Genomic DNA, 14527 nt, shown 5'->3' on the forward strand with positions numbered 1-14527 from the left:
TATAAGAACAATTGGATTTTTATAATCTGTTTTGGCTGGTCACTCGATTCTCTTTGTCAGAATAAGGGCTGCCCCTTGTGGGTATGGACATAGCCAACTCTCCACTCAACTTGTCCCAAAGGATTTCTTCAGTAAAATGCAGTTGACTATGCCCTGAAGCTGCATTATTCCATTGTTTTAGGCAATACAGGATCCCTATTGGTTGGATGCGTGTGGTTTACTACTGCTTTAAGAAAGAAGACAGAAATAGCACATGTGATTCCTAAGAAACTCTTGGGCTTTCCAGATTATGCATCCATTTAATTCACAATTCAAAATGCCCTCATGTGTTCTCAAGCAGTTAACCTTGCTCCCTTCCTGCTAAACTCCATTCTAGGTGCCCCCTCTTTCCGGTAGTTGAAAAGTTTGTCAAAATGGTTGCTCCTTGAGGCCAGAATTTCCTAGCCAAACTTAATCAGCTAAGAAAAACTTTATTGTTCCTATCTGAATCATTTTTAATTAATGACCAGTTTTATATTATTTTTATACAAGTTCCCAACCTATGTAAGCATACAGATAAAAAAATTACAAATGTATTTAAATATTTATAACTTAATTAAATACACTTGACTCTATTAAAATACATTATCTTTCTGGAACATTGCATCTCATTATCATGCAGACTATAAAATTAAGTCTAATAATAAAATAATAGGAATTGATTATCATAGATATAGACTTTCACCCTTTGGGAGTTGAAGTGGTTGTGTAAAACTTGACAATTACAACTCTATATTTTTTCTTATTGTTAAGCTTAAATTTAAAAGTGTGCAGGTGTGAATGAAACTATATTATTTCTAAGCTACTTGAATTGAGGATTGCACTTATGCATATGTCAGACATATGCCAGTAAATTCCTCCAATACCTTTTAAGGTGCATAATATGAAATGTTAACTCTGGCAGAGAAAAAACCTATCTATCCCATTTTCTCTGACTGCCCTTTCAGACCTTTTAACCACACAGCAGTGATCCAAGCACAAGGTCATTTGTTGCTGTTACTGCTGTAGTTTTGCTTTGATTTTTTTTACAACTCTGTTTCCAAACTCTTCATTTACTTCATTCATATATTTTATCAACATATATATATATATATTTTTACATAATAATACCTGCAATAATAAATTGCACATTAGTACTACAATAATCAATTGATTTAATTTGGTCTGGAATGGATCTGGTGAGATCAATGAATGAGATTAAAAGTAATCTCTACTTTCTCATGTTTAAAACACCCCATTAAAAGTATATAAGATTGTTGGATGAATTAAGTATGGAAAATCATTACTTAGACTACAGTTTACTAGAATAGAACAAGTTTGCATTTCTATCCACACCCTATCAGTTTTCCTTTGAGATAGTAGGAGGTATTCCAATTCAAGCTTGAAGATATTTGGTCTATTTTGATTGTCTGAATTAGGGGTCAACTTTCTTTGTAAAAGTGTTGGCAAATGGTGCTCCAAGACATGAATGCAACATACTGGCATGAAGCAGGGAACCAATAGAGAGATCTGAGGGGATGGCCCTAATCCCAACTATGTGGATACCCCCCCCTCCCTACAGAAGAATTCACTTCAGAGGACAGCACTGAACTACAGCTCAGGGAGAGGAACATGTCTGATCAGAGCACACAGGAGCAAATGAAGGGAGAGGGAGAGAGAGAGGAACACTTCCTGGCCCACCAAGCTCAGAGCAGCCAAAGCACAGAGAGAGACATAGGACTGACTCCACTATGAGACACGAAGTCCCTCACTGATCTATAGCACTATGGGGGACAACACTGGAGACACAGTGTGGGAATTGTGCTCAATCTGACCCTACAACACTGAGATGCAACACTAAGGGTGTGCAACAATACAGCAAGGGGAACAGAACAATGAAGTCCCCAGAGAATACAAAAAATGGACTTTGGGGCCAGGGTGTGGCATCCCATCAGAATCGACCAGAAAACACTCCTAAAGGTCAACAAACAGACCTTGAACTATTTACAGGCCTTTTTTGGTCCTTGGTCTTTTGTTTTTGTTGTTTTCTTTTATTGCTTTGTTTTGCTGTCTTGTTTTTTGTGCACATTATTATCTCTGCAGGTCTATCTAGATAAAATAGGTGGGGTAATCAATCTGGAGGAGAAAAACCACAGGACTGATGGTTCCAGGGGGGCAGATGTGGAAGAAAGGGAGGTGGGGGAAAGGAAGTGGGTGTTAACAAACCCAGGGACAAGGGAACAAGCAGTGATCCAAAATCGATGGTGAGGAGGGTGTAGGAGGACTGTTAGGGCTTCACCAAAGGCAATGTAATCAAGAGGAATTATTGAAACCCAAATGAAGACTGAGCATGATAGTGGGACAAGAGGAAAGTAAAAGGAAATAGAGGAAAGAACTAGGAGGCAAAGGCCAATTACAGAGGTTTAAATACAGGCATGTACATATGTAAATATATTGATATATGACAATTAGGAAATAGATCTATGTGCATATATTTATAGGTTTAGTATTAATGTAGCAGATGGACATTGGGCCTCTACTCAAGCACTCCCTCAATGCAAGAACACTTTGTTCTAGTAAACTGGCACTCCATGATGCTCACCTTACTGACATGATCGCTGAAGTCAAAGTGGGTGCATAAGCAAATGTGGTGAAGAAAGCTGATGGTGCCCGGCTATCAAAAGATATAGCGTCTGGGGTCTTAAAGGCTTGAAGATCAACAAGCAAGCATCTAGCTGAGAAGCAACAAAGCCCACATGTAAGAAGCAAACCAGCCTGTGTGATCAGGAGGTGTCGATAAGATCAGGTATCAGGCATCAAAGAACAAAAATCATGTCATAGTGAATGCGGGGGAGTGTGGAGTGGAGACCCAAAGCCCATCTGTAGGCAACTGGGAATCCCCTTACAGAAGGGTCTCGGGAGGACACGAGCCAGTCAGGGTGTCGTATAGCACTGATGAAACATACAACTTTCCTCTAGTTATTTAATGCTTCCTTCCCCCTACCCCCATTATCATGATCCCAATTCTACCTTACAAATCCAGCTAGACCAGAGGATGTACGCTGCTATAGATCAGAGCTGGAAACACAGGGAATCCAGGACAGATAAACACCTCAGGACCAATAATAAGAGTAGTGATACCAGGAGGGCAAGGAAAAGTGGGGGAGAAGGTGGGAACCGATCACAAGCATCTACATGTAACCCCCTCCCTGGGGGATGGACAAAGTGGGTGAAGGGAGACATCGGTCAGTGTAAGACATGGAAAAATAATAATTTATAAATTATGAAGGGTCCGTGAGGGAGGAAGAGTCATGGAGGGAGGGGAAAAATGAGAAGATAATACCAAGGGCTCAAGTAGAAAGAAAATGTTTTGAAAATTATGATGGCAACAAATGTGCTTGACACAATGGATGGATGTATAGGTTGTGATAAGAGTTGTACAAGCTCATAATAAAACAATTAAAAACAAAAAAAGTGTGGGTCAAATTTTAACTTTGCAGGCTTCAAAGGATCTGCCCTAAGTTCTTAACTCTGCCTTGTTGCTCAAAGTCACTGATAGACAATGTACAGAAGAGTGGGTGCTTTCAACGTAGCTTTAATTGCAAAAGAGATGGTGGTCAACTCTTTGTCTAAAGAAGTACTTTTATTTTGTCTAAAAGCAGAGTCCTAAGTGCCCCTCACTAGCTTTAACTCTATGTTCATTGGCCCATCGAACACTTCTTGTTCACAAAGGTCATGATTTTCTAATGCATTGTGATGTTAGCATCCAGTACTCTTTTATACTTCATCATAAGATAGATTACAGTTTGCCCACTATAGATCATTTATTTTTACTAACTGTGGATGATGACAGCATATTTTTAAGATATAGCCTATGATAAGAATCTGGTTTTTATATAGAATTTTCAATTTTTTGCTCAAGGCATGGCTCCTGAGAGTTTATTGAAATATACACACAACTTGATGTACCAAATGTACCAAATTTTAAACATGATTTTAAGAAAATAATTCTAAGGGGTGATGGCGTGGGATCTTAGTCAAGTCATGGTGACGCTGTGATGGAAACTGCAGCCCAAACCAGTTATTACTCATTTCGAGAGCATCCTCTTGATCCACACTTTCATCTTCTGTTTCAATGGTGTTGTCCTTGCTGTTGGCATTTGGCACCAGGCCAATCTGGAGAATTATTTTCCCTTTTAAAAGAGAAGGGCAGCAATGTCTCCTTCATGATCCTTGGCACTGGCACTGTCATGAATCTTTTGGGTACCTGTTTTATTACCTTCTTCTGCCTGGATGCTAAAATATACGCACTGTTTCTAACTCGATGGGGTTTTGGTGTTTTTTGGTTGTTGCTCAAACTCATCGCTGCAATCATAATGTTTGTTTTCAGCCATGAGATTAAGAATAATTTTAATAAGGCTCTGACACAATGTGATACAACAGGTGGTTATCGAAGGAATGCACTAAAGAAGATCCAAAATACATGGCATTGTGGTGGTGTCACCAAATAGACAGATTGGGGAAGATACTAATAATTGGGGTTGATAAAAATTTCCAAAGAGCAGCTATAAAACTGAATGTACTCCAAACATAGATGAAAGTAAACCACGGAGTTTGCTTCATAAAGGTAATGATTACAATAGAGTCAGAAATGGGAGTCGTTGCAGGGTTTTTCTTTGGAGTTGCTTGCTTCCAAGGGATTGGTATCTTTCTTTCCTATTACCGTTCTCGTACCATAACAATTTAATTATGAGATAATGTAGCCACTATATCTTCAGGCTTACTTATCTCCAACTTTAAGAACACTTGTCAATTATTTATGCAAGCAATATGAGATTATCTGAATGGAAGACAACTGGCCCTATATTCCAACAGAATGAAAAAAAAACCCATGAGAATACTTACCAATAGACATTCAATCCACATATGAGTGCAGTAGGCTGACTCAGTTTATACTTGTTAAATATCTACTAAGTCCTCTTAATGTCCCATCTGGTCTAGATCATTGAGGTGCCTCATATTGCTCTAAAACACTGCAAGAGCTAGTAATTGTAAATAAGATACTATATTCCTCTTGAATTTCCTTTTTTTCACTTGGAGTCCTTGCCAGGCTCTATGGATGTGCTATTTTGATGTAAGGTTCAATTGCTCCCTCTGAACTTCCTTTTAATATAGTGTCCCTCGAAACTGTCCCCTCCCCAGCCAAGGTTGTCTGGTTAAAGAATCATACCTTATAATATAACTACAGTTGTTAATTGGATCACATCCAGCGATGGTGATGGTCTTTGCCCTAATGCACCTACAGACTAAGATGCTATTCTATGTCAAGACAACCAGATTTCAACACAGTTACATTTGTGTCCAAATTATGTTTGTACTGATGCTTACATTTTCTTTATTTGAAGGGTTCTAGTTATTAATTCAACGATGCTGGAATTAAGATCTTCTCTTTACGGCTTTAATTTCCTGAGCTTTGGCTGGTATTTTTTTCGGTGGGTTGATGTGATTTCATTGGTCAACTATAGTAGTCTTAGTTTCAATTTGTTTTCCTGATTAATAAATTTGTTAACATAGTAAAAACAAACACAAACAAACAAAAACTATTATACAGGTTTTCCAACTCCAACTAAAAACATATTTTACTAAAGAGATACTAATAAATCTGAAAAGTCTATCAATCAAGAAATACTTTGGAAAATTTAGTTATATTTTGACTAAAAGAAACCTAATGCTCTTTGATGAATGACAGAAATAAAAATATACTCAACATGTTATCAATTCATAGGAGAAGAAAGTAACACTTAAAACAAAAACAAAACTTTTCTTTTAAAATTCTATGTTCCATATGTATAATCATGACAATTACTATCTTTTAACTTTTCTTCCATTGTCGCTTCTTCCCTCTCTCATGTTCTCTTTTTTTTAAAAAAATTCTCGATTGTTATTTTAAATCTTCTTTCTTTTACACCTTCTATAATTCATTAATTCAATACACCAAAAATCAGGGTTGCTATTCAGCTACCACACAAAGAACAGCCAGGTGGATAAGGGACTGCCTGCCATCTGTTCTAACTATTCTAAATTCAATGTTTCCTGTTGTAAAATAACAACATCATAAATGCTGTCCATAGTTCAGTGTAGTAAATGACGGCACAGAAATGAATGATATAGAATTCTTACTCCAAGGAGTACATAGACTATGTATGGAAAAAAATTAAAATTTGATACATAGCTAATTTAACACAAAGTAAATTCTTATGTACTCAGATTTAATTTAAATTTTAGTGATATTTTAATAGTCTGTACACATCTTAAACTAAAAATAATCCAAAAATGCATGGATAATATTTATAATAATAAGCCTTGATAATTTTTTCATTGTAATGTGCATCATGCCTTAATTTATGAAACAGTGTCTTTCTATTGGATAGGAATTAATCTGTTAGCATAATGTTATAGTTTCACACGAGTATAGTAAATGCTGAAATAATTAAACCATTATAAAGTTTTATCTGCACACATATCTTAAAATTGTTAGGTAATGAGAAGCAGGGGCCATGCTTGGAGGCCCCACTACAGGGGGTTGGAAGAGAACCAGGTGAGCCTCAGCCAGCCATAAAGATTACTGGGCATGCGCCAATTCAAGCTAGCCTAGAGCCAGGTTGGCAGTACACTTGGCTGGCCTAAACTAGGCCAGGTGGGCTTAATTCAGCCAATGGGGTCAACCAGTACATCTGACCACGTCTCCCAGCCGAAGGCCCCAAATACTGTGAAAGTGAGACCGCCGGCCCCTTTTACCTTCTTCTGCTCAGCTGAGCTGCGGTCTCTGGCCTCAGGGGGCCACGGGTGGGTGTGCAGTCCCCCGAGGTTTAATACTGGAAACTTCTTCCGTCCTTCATAAAAACCCACTTGGATCACAAAGCAGGCTGAACCGAGGTATTTCCCACAGGAGAAACCTAACAGAGTCACTACACAAAATATGCTGATCCAAAGTATGTTGATGAATGCATGGAAGTATGCCCAATAGAGTAAAAAGCTTTCACTTAAATGTTTCCTCGCGTAATTTATCAAATTTGATATCTTTTTATAAAATTATGTATTTAAAATGACTGTTTAGCTAATGGAGAATTGAGAAACTACGATGTTGTAAATGCATATTTTCTCTGAGTGACCTAATGGAAAGAGAGACTGGAGCCAGATGACGGGATGTAGATTTTATTCTGAGATCGGCGGGGGTATCAGTAAAGACTTTTTAAATAAGGAGGGCAGGACCAACATTGATTTTAGACAAATAATTGGTTTGCATTGCTGGTTTGAGGAAGGAAACTGCTGAAAAGAAACTCGTGACTAATTCTCACTTTGTCCTTCCGGGGGTCTTGCCCGAATTTTTTCTGTTGTTCTCATCCATCATTTCACAATGTCCTAAAGAAAGTTACTTTTGTCAGCACTCTCTTTTAACTTTTTGTGAGTCAATTTCTTACAAATTTCAAATATTTTATCTTAGCTCCAACGTTTTCAAAAAAACAAAAACATAAACATACAACCCAACTATCATTTACTTCTCACACACTCTTCATTGACCCTTCCCGTGTGCTGCTAACAGAGGCCGTTACTTGCATCTCGCTGATGTTTTCCTTTACTTGGTTTGTCATACGCATGCTTTTGTAAGAGATGTTTTCTAGTAAAATGCTTTGGTTGGATAAATTATTAATTTTTAAATTGACAAAATAACTACAGCTGTCCTTTAAATTTCATTATATCACTCACTGTATTTAATAAAAGCTTTATCATCTCCATGTATTAGACACTGAAGAAGTTCAACGCCTATTCTTATCTTTGTGGATTTATTTATCAAAACCACTGGAGTTCGGACACTTTCAGTTATTTACTAGGTATATGGATGTAACCACTACGGTAGTGAGAGTATTTAAAGTACTATCATTATTTTGTCACAGTTCCAAGAGTTGGGGCTTTGGGCAGATTTCTCTTGGAATGTTCCCTGTCTGTTCACTGTAAAGCTGTCTGGGACCTCAGGGGGGAAAGTCAGTCTAGTTAGGATGACTAGGTCTTTCTTTCCATGGGATATCTTGTGACCCAGGTGACTAAATTGCATTTAAATCATTAAATCATTAAATCAAAGCAGCATTCTTGGAGTCTGAGAACAAAAGCTGCACAGTTTTGAACTTCAGACTCAGTACTTCCATGTCTTTCCCTGGAGACGTTTTTTGCCTGTCAAAGCAGTCCCACAGACAGCACAGATTCATGTGTGGGGAACAATATTTCACCAAGTGATAGAAGGATAGGAAAAAAATTTATAGTTATTCTCACTTTCCATAAATACCTATTAGAATGTATTGTTATTAATATTAATTTAAAATAATATTATTTATTATTTAGAGACTTGTTAATATAATAAGTCATTTTTCTTTCATTTGTAATTTCAGGGTTCTGATTCTGTTGCCGGGAAACAAGATCCAAGATCACTGGTCACTGTTTGAGACAGAGATACCAAGTTATTCTGAACCATGAGACAGAAGGAAATAGTGGGGTTTGCTACTTCCAAACTGCTTCAAAGAGTCAGTGAAAATCAAGCGAGTGATATACCTTAAAATGTGTGACAAGAAAACAGGTCTTACAATGATCGCAGGAAGTGATTAGCAGGTTTTGTAATTACAGGATACGATTGATATTCTGAGAAATGTGACAAATGCAAAATTTGCGATGATTACAGGAAATTATCCATACTAACATCTCCCCAGGGCTCATTAGACCACCATCTGCTGAAGCCTTCTTTGTCTAAATTTGGGATGTTCCAATGCCTGTCCATGAGGATGTTTCTGTACCTGGATTCTCCTGAGGTCTCTGAATGGGGGATGCTTCCTGTCTAGTTATTTATGTTAATGACCTTGCTAAATACCTTCCTGAGTGAAAACATCCCACTGATTGAGCTTAAAAGGAATTTCCACTGCAAGGGAGGAAGACTGTTATATTTTGGATTTATAAAACTAAATCTTAAAAAAATATATATTCCTAAAATTTTGATTAACAGAAGATTAACTATTTTTTTTTCCTCAATGAGTTCCATTTCAACTTTTCTTTCTAACAAACATTTTAGAGAGGATCTATAGGGTTGCTATGAGTCAGAATTGAATCTGTGGCAGTAGACCTTTTTGAGTTTTTCTGGACATTAGTTAATAATAATATTTAAAAGTTGATCATCAATTGTACCTAATATGGCATATCAATGGGAAATTTTAAAAATAGAAACACTATAAAGGGGTAAGGAGTCATGTAGAAATTTTATGCTTTGTACCATCTGTTTTTTTTCTCTAACCCTAAAACTGCTCTGCACAATAAGATCTATTTAAAGAGAGAACGAAAAATTATTAATAGTATTTTCCCCTAGTTATTTGGTAACAGATTTGATCTAAATTTTTTTGTCTAGAATTTCCAGCTTTGTAGTGGTCAAGAGAAACCTTATTGCTTACTCTGGTTATGGAATCAACATAATCTACACTCCAAGTATCTCTGGCAATCTAATTTTAAGCTTATTTTCCAGACTTAAAGTAATAGAAGTGAGGCTGAAATGAGGAGGTTTTGAGTTCTGTAAATAACACTCACAGCAGTGTTAAATCATATTATAATTGTTTATCATGTGCCAATTTATATCCCTTTGTTGGGAATTGAGAACAGAGTTAAAATAGAGAACTTCTAATGGAGCTTAAATGATAGGCAATCTTGGGAAGCTATTATGCCTCACTATGGCATATGAAAGAAAAATGAATTTCTATTGTTGATATATTTGCTTAATTTAACTCATAAGGATGCTATGAGGACAAAATTGGCATGGGGGCAATAGCATGAGCACAATTAACTAGACAAACTAACTTTAAAATGGTTGTAAAGGCATAGATGTGATGGGTACACAACATGAATATGTCACTGAATTTTGTTTAATAAATGTAGGAATGATGAATTTTTCTTATAGATATTTATCACAATTAAAATAATGCAAGATATTATTTTAATTTTACTTTTGTTTTTTTAATTTTCATTCATTAAATTCATCACTTGACCATATATTGTCCTCCAAATTTTATTTCTTAATATACATATATGTATTCCAAAGATGGGGTGACCTGATGTGATGTAATATTTGACAAAATCTCTATATCACTTTCTAAAGACCTTGTATTCATGTGGACTGGGCAGAATACACACACACACACACACAGATAACATTTCAAAGGTTTTTTGTGGTGAGCTAAACTTAGAACACACACGCACACACACTCTCTCCTAAATATTTTTCAATGAAATCATGCTTGATTCTCCAATAACCTACCAGCTTTGAAATTCATTGTTGGTACAGTAAATCTTCCCCTGCCCCCCTTTGTTCTTTTCATAGTGTCTTCTGAAATTAATTTTAAGTTAAAAAAAAAACAAAATAAAAATCTTAGTTATTACTGATATATGTGTGAAAGTTATAGAAAATAGTAAAAGTTAATCCATAATGTTAAAGGTCATAATTGGTTGCAGGAAACAAGAATATCTACAAGTATGAAATCAGTAAAACAAGTATGTGAAGCTTTCCAAAGTGCTACTGCATGCAGCAGAGAGAGTTAATTCATTCTGGCACACGGTTCAGGGTGGGAGATGGGTTGGGAATGCTTCATGGAAGAGGTGTCAGCAGGGGTTCAGTAATTACCCTACTGAATAAATGATCTCTTTAAAGTTTGGTACCTCCTGCTCTAGTTTCTTGGACCCCTTGGGCTGGCAGTTGGAACATTTTAAGGCTCCTTTCAGCCCAAGTAAATCTTTAAGTGCCTCTGAGTTTTAGACCATTCTCCCTCTAGCCCATCAATAGTAAATTTATAACCTACAGGTCAGAAGCAAAAGTTATTCACAGTGTAATTGAGAAATACCAGGGAGCATCTTAGTTTAGCACAGAAACTTAAAAACTCCTAAATGAACCTGGCAGATGTGAGGTGCATTTCCTTCCCTCGGAATCACTCCAGTTATTTCTCACACACTCGGCGGGAAGGTAAGAACAAATTTCAGAAGACCAAAATAATCCAGAAAGCTTCTTACAGTACCGTGCCGCAAGCAATACCGAGTCCCCCCTGTCTCAATAGAAGACACATTCTATCATATGTCAAAACCCTGACCTCATTTTCAGTACATTAAATCTAGTGTGACATCGTAGTGCTGTCTACATTCCACTCTGCTTTCCTTTTATTACAACTGTATCTTGCAGTAGAGTTGATATTCTCTCATTGTTATTGGGAAATTCTTAAAATCAATCACAAAACTCATATTGGATTATAATGTTTAGTAGTTCATTTGATAGATAACACTACTCTTATTTGTTTTCTGCCACTATAGGAAAATTCATACTTTTTCCTAATAAATTTAAATTCCTAGGCAGAGGTGCTGATACAATGACAGCAGGATTGGCTATTGGACAGTATATATGAATCTCATATTTACATCGCTATAAAAAATATATAGCACACGATACAAAACGTTTTCATGTTCTCAGTTAAATAATGGTGGTTGCACCAGTTGTGCTGTGTGTAACCAATACCCATTGCCAAATTTATTCTCACCGTGAACAGAAACTCCTTGTTTAAGAAACAATGATTCCTCTTACCCCTTCCATTCAAATCTTGATAAAGGTAATTATTGTCCAATAAATAGTTATCTGTAATAATAAAATTAGTTGAAAACTCAAATAAGTAATATATCTAGAAATATACTTTTGCTCTGTCCTTTACTATATGCTTTTCCATATTTTCAATATACTTTTCGTGAGCTAATAATTCACTTGTTGTTGTAGTGTTAAGTAGTCAGTGATACATTTTTACTTTGTCCTAGAGTGACTACTTTACTTTGGAATTACTCTCTACTGTGAGCTATGTGGTGGTGCTGCACTCAGCTGCTAACGACAAGGGCCACCTTTTGAACCAACCAGTTCTCCGGAGGAAGAAAGAGGGCAATCGGCCTCCATGAAGAGGAAGTCTTGCAAACCCTATCACACAGTTACGTTCTGACCTACAAGATAACTATGAATCCGTTTATATGGCAAAAAGGTATTCTTTTGGGTACAGAGTAGATTCCCTTAGACTATTACACACAATCAGACAACATATCTTCAATAGAAATATACCAAAAGTATATATTTTTTAACTTGTGACAATAAACGTCAAACTGGAGTCATATTTTTACTCAATATTTCCCTTCCTAATATCTTATACTGTATCCACAATGTCAGGAGACTTTCCGCTGTGCTCTTCGATATAACCTGAAGAATCCCTCAGTGTGTGTTCATACAGAAACAACATGAATTTGGCCTAACATGAACGATAACGTAACAAGAATGGCATGACTTATTTTGAAATAATTCTTCTCAAGTGCCTTCTTCTCGATACATTTTTCTTTCACATGTTTAGGAAAAGTTTCTGTTTATGTAGTCTTTGCAAGTACTAAACTGTAGTTTCGGTAGGCAAAACATAGAAAATCACATATGTGATGACTTTTCTTGCAGTGCATGAACTGATTGAGTTCATGAAATTGTCCTCTATTTACATTATTTCCCTTTCTAATTCCCTAGAAATATATAAGAGAATTTTAGATGAAAGTCAAATACATTCTTTTGTACATAACCATGGACACATTCTTAGGAATTTCAAAATATTATTATATTCAATATCAGCAAGATAAGTAAAAATAGAAATCAATTTTAAAAGATTTTTACATGTCACTGTGTAGAAGGTATTTTCATTTTCATTAGGACAATACAAACTGGTTATAAGTGATATGGGACATAAAGAATACTGCTGGTTTGAAAAATCTTTCTTTCCATATATTTTATCTTAATGATGACTAACTACTTTTCTGGGTATGTGTTTCATCAGTTGGTGTGAATTCTATTCTGACCTCCTGTGTATCAGAACATGCTCCATAACATTCCAATGACTTATTTTCCAGAAGTAAATCACCAAGCCTTTTCACACACCTTTGGGTGCACTGAAACTTCACACGTCTATTTTCAGTCAAGGGTTTTACCTGTTTACGCCACTCAGTGAGCAACTCCTGGATACAGGCCCCAAAGTGTTTATTTAGTAAATATTTATTCTATGTTAAACCCTATGTTGACACCATAGATGTTTGTTTTTCTGGTGTTCATCACAGATTAAAAAAAGAAATTTGTCCTATCCATAAATACTGCCTTCTCTTCTTGCTTTCACCTGCAAAGCCCATGAAAGAAAAATAGCAGACAAAAAAATATACTTTACAGAGACATTTCTGGTCACTGGATTCATATTGTTTATTTTATAGAGTGCATTGTTTTTAAGGAATGGTGGGAAGACACTCCCCAGGAGAGTTTGGGATACGAAAGGCATTTTTGCCAGGGATTTGATGGAAGGGGTATGTTCTTTGTAAAGTTAGGTCATACGAGAAGGAGAAGGGGAGATTGGAATAGGAAATGAAAGGCTAGATTAGAAGAAAATCAACCTAGTCACACTCTTGTGTGAGGGTCATGTCCCCTAAGGCAGTAGCATGATCATAAGCCAAACAACATAATTAGTATCCACATATTCAGATTCTACGTAGGTCTCTACTTAGTTACTGCCTTGTCTTTGTTTCCCCACTGAGAAATTTAAATATACAAGTTTTAAACCATGTCCTAACCCATTTTTGAGATGACATCTACATAATTCTTACTTATACATTTGTCTTCAAAGATATATTAGAAACAAAACACCATATTTTAATAGCAATTGTACATTTACCAAGAAACGATACACAACTCATATTGTAAAACAACCAGAATTGTGTTTAATTGATGAAAAAAGTAAGAATCTGTGCCATTACTATTTATTGCAATTAATACTTTAAGGAGATTCAGGAGTCATTGTAGCACCAAACACAAATGTTGAATTTTAAAGTAGAAGTGTGACTAAGATTTTAAGAGGATTTGAATGGGAAAAGTGTGTCTGAGAGTCACAAACCCCTGAAATATCAACGGAGGGAAGTGGAACTCTAACCGTTCTCTTTTCTAGTGGGAGTGAAGATAGTTTATTCTTTGATGTTTGGACTGTGAATGTTAACGGCTTTGGGGTATTATGGATAAGTAAATGCTTTTGGTCATGACATTTTATAAATGATTTTGAACTTTAATAATTCAACTTAGGCTCACCCCTCTCATCTACGGTTAAGATCCAATATAGCATTTAAACAGCCCACCAGCTTGTAAATGATTTAACACAGGCAGGAGCCTGACTGGCATGTCCTCCAAGCTTTATACAAGATGATTTTAAGAGACACAGAGGAAGGTGCTGACCCAGTGTAGAAAAAGACCAAAATATACCATCTAAAGGTGCCTGCTTTATAGTTCCACTAAAACCTCTCAAGGTTTTGATTCTTTTCTTGTTGCTGGTGGTAAGAGATTATATATTGAAGTGATCCTTAAACTTCTATGGACTTTCAAAAAATAAAATTAAAA

General features: G+C 36.1%; 1 pseudogene; it reads left to right on the forward strand.

Annotated features, from left to right (window-relative positions):
• The first annotated feature begins 4077 nt into the window (after positions 1-4077).
• On the forward strand, positions 4078-4765 carry LOC115872088 (annotated as a pseudogene).
• The last annotated feature ends 9762 nt before the right edge of the window (positions 4766-14527 follow it).

This window comes from Echinops telfairi, unplaced genomic scaffold, assembly GCF_000313985.2.
Source record: "Echinops telfairi isolate 266 unplaced genomic scaffold, ASM31398v2 ScPeMD7_7420;HRSCAF=8458, whole genome shotgun sequence".
NCBI lineage: Eukaryota > Metazoa > Chordata > Mammalia > Afrosoricida > Tenrecidae > Echinops > Echinops telfairi.